The sequence below is a fragment of the Bubalus kerabau genome, chromosome X (assembly GCF_029407905.1).
Source record: "Bubalus kerabau isolate K-KA32 ecotype Philippines breed swamp buffalo chromosome X, PCC_UOA_SB_1v2, whole genome shotgun sequence".
NCBI classification, from domain to species: domain Eukaryota; kingdom Metazoa; phylum Chordata; class Mammalia; order Artiodactyla; family Bovidae; genus Bubalus; species Bubalus kerabau.
The window spans coordinates 91,818,962-91,825,270 of NC_073647.1; positions in this window are offsets into that span (position 1 = coordinate 91,818,962).

A 6,309-nucleotide genomic window follows, 5' to 3' on the forward strand; every position below is an offset into this window, starting at 1 on the left:
CTCATGGAAACAGCAATTCCAAAAACTACAATAGATACACACACAAACAAAGAAAAAAGCAACCCAAACACAACACTAAAGATGGTCATCAAATCTCAAGAGTGGAGAATAAAAGAGGAAGGGAAGAAAAAGGACCCACAAAATCAAATTCCAAAACAGTTAAAATAGTAATAGGAACATACATATCAATAATTACCTGAAATATTAATGGATTAAATGCTTTAACCAAAAGATATAGACTGGCTGAATGGTTACAAAAACAACAACTGTATAGACGCTGTTTACAAGAGATCCTCTTCAGACCTAAAGATACACATACAGACTAAAAGTGAGGGGATGGAAAAAGACTTTCCAAAAGAAAGATGGAGTAGCAATACTCATATCAGATAAACTAAACTCTAAAATAAAGACTTTTATAAGGGACAGGCTTCCTTGGTGGATCAGATGGTAAAGAACCTGCCCACAATGCAGGAGACCTGGGCTTGATTCCTAGATTGGGAAGATCTGCTGGAGAAGGGAATGGCACACTCCAGTATTCTTGCCTGGAGAATTCCATGAACAGAGGAGCCTGGAGAGCTAAAGTCCATGGGGTCTCAAAGAGTCAGGCATGCCTGAGCAACTAACACACACACACACACACACACACAAGGGACAAAGAAAGACAGCATGTAATGATGAAGAGGTCAATCCAACAATAAGATATAACAATTGTAAATACATATGTACCCAACATAGGAGTGGAGAAGGCAATGGCACCCCACTCCAGCACTCTTGCCTGGAAAATCCCATGGACAGAGGAGCCTGGTGGGCCACAGTCCATGGGGTCGCTAAGAGTCGGACAAGACTCAGCTACTTCACTTCCACTTTTCACCTTCATGCATTGGAGAAGGAAATGGCAACCCACTCCAGTGTTCTTGCCTGAAGAATCCCAGGGACGGGGGAGCCTGATGGGCTGCCGTCTATGGGGTCGCACAGAGTTGGACACGACTGAAGCGACTTAACAGCAGCAGCAGCAACATAGGAGCACTTCAATATATAAGGCAAATACTAAGAGTCATAAAGGGAGAAATTGACAGTAACAAAAATAATATTGGGGGATTTTAACAGTCCAGTTCATCAAGGGATAGCTCATCCAGACCAAAAAATCAGTAAGGAAATACAAGCCTTAAATGACACATTAGACCAGAAGGACTTAATTTGTATTTATAGATCATTTCATCCAAAAGCAGAAGAATACACAGTCTTCTCAAGTGCACACATAACATTCTCCTTTCTCCAGCATGACTACATGCTAGGCCATGCTTCCCAAAGCAAGCCTTTGGAAATTTAAGAAAATATAAATCATATCAAGCAAACACAACACTACAAGATTAGAAATACATCACCAGAAAAAACTGTAAAAAGAAAATCAGATGGAGGTTAAACAATATCCTACTAAATAAGCAATGGATCACTGAAAAAATCAAAGAGGAAGTAAAAAATATCTAGAAAAAAATGAAAATTAAAACACAACAATCCAAACCTTATGGGATGCAGCAAAAGAAGTTCTAAGAGGGAACTCGATAACAATTCAATCTTACCTCAAGAAGCAAGAAAAATCTCAAGTAAACAACCTAACCTTACACCTAAAACAAATAGAAAAAGAAGAACAAACAAAACCTGAAGTTTGTAGAAGGAAAAAAATCATAATGATCAGAGCAGAAATAAATGAAATAGTGACAAAGAAAACAATAGCAAAAATCAATGAAACTAAATGCTCTTTCTTAAAAGATAAAATTGTAAACTGTTAGCTAGACTCATCAGAAAAAAAGGGAGAGAATTCAAATCAATAAAATTGGAAATGAAAATGGAGAAGCTACAACTGACACAACAGAAATACAAAGGCTCATAAGAGACTACTACAAGCAACTTATGACAATAAAATGCACAACGTGGAAGAAATGGTAAAATTCTTTGAAAGGGACAATCTCCCGAGACTGAACCAGGAAGAAATAGAAAACATGAACAGATCAATCACAAGCAGTCTAGTTGAAACTGTGATTTTAAAACTTGCAAACAACAAAAATTCAGGACCTGCAGGTTACAGAGGTGTATTCTATCAAACATTTAGAGAAGAACTAACACCTATCCTTCTGAAATTGTTCTAAAAAATTGCAGATGAAGGAAAACTCTCAGACATCATTCTATGAGGCCACCCTCACCCTGATACCAAAACCAGAAAAAGATGTCACAAAAAAAGAAAATTACAGGCTAATATCACTGATGAACATAGATGCAAAAACCTTCAACAAAATACTAGCAATCCAAACCCCACAATACATTGAAAGTATCATACACCATGATGAATAGGATTTATCCCAGAGATGCAAGTATTTTTCAATATCTACAAATCAATCAATGAGATACACCACCTCAACAAACTGAAGAATAAAAACCATTTGATTATCTCAATAAAAAAACATTTAACAAAATTCAGCATCCATTTATGATAAAAGCTTTCCAGGAAGTAGGCATAGAGGGAACATACCTCAACATAGTAAAGGCCATAAAAGACAAACCTGCAGCTAATATCATACTCAACAGTGCAAAGTTGAAAGCATTTCCTCTAAGATCAGGTAAAAATCACTTGCTACTTATATATTCAACATAGTTTTGGAAGTCCTAGTAATAGTAATCAGAGATGAAATAGAAACGAAAAGAATCCAAATTGGAAAAGAAGTAAAACTGTCACTGTTTGCAGATGATGTTACTATACATAGAAAATTTTAAAGATGCTACCAGAAAACTACAGAACTTCATCAATGAATTTGGTAGAGTGGTAGGTTTCAGAATTAATACAAAGAAATCTTTTCTATTTCTATACACTAACAATGAAACATTAGAAAGAGAAATTAAAGAAGAAATCTTATTTACCATCACATCAAAAATAATAAAATACTTAGAAAAGGGCTTCCCTGGTGGTTCAGTTGTAAAGAATCCACTTGCAACGCAAGACTTGGGTTCAATCCCTGGGTCAGCAAGATCCCCTGGAGAAGGAAATGGCAACCTGCTGAGGTCCAGCCCCGGCTGATCCAGGGTATTCGAAGGAGAGACGGCTAGGCGACCTATTCAGATGTTAATTAGAGATATAAAGAGTAATAAAAAGAGGATAGCTCAGTAGGAAAATCCAGTGGAGAAAAGAAGCTGAGTGGCTTGGTTTACGTGGAAAATCAATATAACCCGTGACACCAGGTTAGCTCTGACCACGGAGGCCGCAGGCGCCCTCTCGAATAGCGGAAGGTGCCCCACCTTAGACACCTTCTCGAGTGGGTCTTAGAAGCCCAGGCAAATAAATAGTCGCAGAGGATATCCGCGCTCCAGATGGACACTCAGCTGAAAATTGAGGGGAAGAATGACATGGGGAGACCAAGCTTTGGCGAGCAAGGCCAGTAGCTTTATTTTCAAAAGGGGTTTTTATACCCTAAGTTACACATAGAGGATAATAGGGGATGCAAAGTCAGCAGTCTTTGATGCTTATCAAAAACCAGGGTTTCTTTCCTGCAAATTTATCATATACAAATGGTTTAGGTGATTTACCTCATCTTCTGGCCAGAGGCCTATTAACATTTTATGACTCTTGACAAGGACTTATCAACAAAGACTTATTTTCTCTAAGAGTAATTTTTTTAAGGTTTGGCGCCATCTTTCGAAGATAAAATTACATTCCTATAGGGCGGATGTGTAATGGGTTTACAAAGGAAAGAATTTATTACCTTAAGGGTCTAAAGTTACTAACACCGAGGCCACTACTTATTTTTTCTACATACCAACTATATTAATACACATTCAAGGATACAATTCAGGGGATGTGGAAACTTGGCAACAGACATTGGCTCATCAATGAAATCTTGTACTAGTTTTATTCTGACAGTTTCTAACTCTCTGAGAGGCTCTAAGCTATTTGAATATCTTAAGCTTCCCGTGCCTCTCGAGGCTGGGAGACTGTAAACAATCATATGCAAAGCTGTAGGTGTCCGGGTAAACTTGTCAGGCGAGTTAGAGAGCCATCTGAGGGGTTTGGATTTAAACACTCCTAATTGCCCAGGAACTTTATTAATTGGAGCTGTAAGTTAACTCTTTGACAGAGAGAGTGAGATGGTGGTGGGGGACAGCCCCCAGTAAAGTCAGAGGTGAGAGCACAAAGCAATAAAGTAGGCAGACTCTGGTTTTTTGGGGGTAGATGCTCGAGAATATCCGGGGGCACTCCCGAGGCTCAATCCCGCCTTTGCGTATGCCGAGCCTCCTTCCTCATGACCTTTGTCACGAGTGGAATGTCTCTCGCCGGCTCCCGGCATCTCCCCCTTTTTTATTTCTTAAAACAGCCAGATGTAGCTCAGTCGCGAGCTTCTGAATGCTCTGCCGAAGAATCCTGACAATACAAGGAAGAATGATTATGAGAAGCAGAATTAAAACAGCCACCGTAGCATAGCTAAGGAAGGTAGACAGAATATTTTTTCCTAAAATGTAGTTAGAGAAAGTATGGAAGAAATCATTTGCTGTTCCAGCGGCAGTAAAATCTAATTGGGAGTGTTCCATGGTTGCTATTTGATTGTGAAGTTTCCCTAAGTCTAATCCAAAGTCAGAGCTGTTCCAGATACCTGAAATATGGTTTTTAATATTTTCCCATTCAAAATCTGTCTCATTTACTTTCAGGGGTGTTACACATATCCACCGATAGCATGACAGGACAATGCCATTTTCACCTTTAAAGCCTGCAATTCAGTCCCAATATGTATTACTGCTTCCTCTAGGGCATCTACCCTCATTTCTAATTTCCTGTCTATAGCTTCCTGTGTTGCCAATGCTAAAGAAACATTTTTGGACATAGAATCAACATATTGAGCAGTATGTACTTGTTGAGTCAATGATATTGCTGCCACAGTAACAGAAGTGATTGCACTTATCAAAGCTGCTATTCCCAAGATAAGTAAGCCCACAAACCGTCGTGTTCGCATTAAATCCTGTAGTTGTTGTAATACAGCCAAACCGTAATTATCATACCAATAAGAATGCACAGACACAGGTATCATGAGATAGGGTGGGCGTTTCAACACAACAAAAGAACAAACATTATATTGGGGGGTCAAACAAGATGAAAGCATACATTGTTCACAACACCACAACCACAAAGGAGCAAACATTATATTGAGGATTTAAACAAGATGAGAGCATACATTGTTCACAACACCACAAAGGAGCAAACATTATATTGAGGGTTTAAACAAGATGAGCCAGGAAGCAGCTGCAGGCGTCGGCCCCGGGGGAGCAGTGTCCCCAGCAGCAGGAGGCAGAACGCGAGCGGCAGGCTGTGGGCCGCGGCGCCTACGGGTGGAGGGGCGGGGTTCGGGACTTGGGCTAGCCTCTACAGCTTGGGCTCCGGGCGTTCCCCTCTCGCTGGCGGGGCCGCGCTGGTCTGGACGGCACTCCGCGGGCGCACTTTTTTCTCTGGCCCTCACTCGCCGCACAGACTTCTTTGCTCTAGGTCGCAGGGTGCAGCGAGGAGGGTGCGGGGCGCTGCTGGCGGCGCGGAAGCGAGAGCTGGCTGGGGGAGGGGGAGTGAGCGAGAGAGCGCGCCTCGAACCTGGTCTTTGGGGAATGTGCCATGACGAATTTGTCTGAGATCCAAATCGGAGAATCTGCATTCTGTAGAAATATACAAGCATACCCTCTCCCACAAGTTAGCAACACATCTGGCCTTTTTCACTCTCCAGTATGGAGGTCTTTTTACTTGACCAGGGGCCGAGTCGTAGCCTGTAATTCAGGCATCTAGTGTCTCATCATTGTAGTCTGCCCCTGTGTGTTTACGTTTAAGTGATTAATTACAATTTGGACGTAACTATTTGTCTAGCTGTTTTTCTAGATATGAAATTTATACCTTGAACCAGCTGCATTTTGATGGTGAATTTTGTGAGCATTTTTGGCCTTATCAATCTTTTTATTTAAGTTTAAAACAATTACTTTAGTCAATGCATCTGCCAAAGCATTTCCTTCATGTAAAGGGCCGGGCAAGCTGGAATGGGCTCTATGTCCCACAAAATATTTTTTATCTCTGTGTTTAATCTCTTTCTGTAAATCAGATAACAAGGAGAAGATAGTAGTTTTATTTTTTGGAATATTAGCAGTCTCAATATGAGGAAACAACCCTACAATATATCAGGAGTCAGTCAAAAGATTGAAGGTGTGGTCTCCTAAATGTTGAAAATCCTAAATAGCTGCTCGTAACTCAGCCTTGCCATTTTATTCCCTTGAATTAAAAGATCTTTTAAAGGC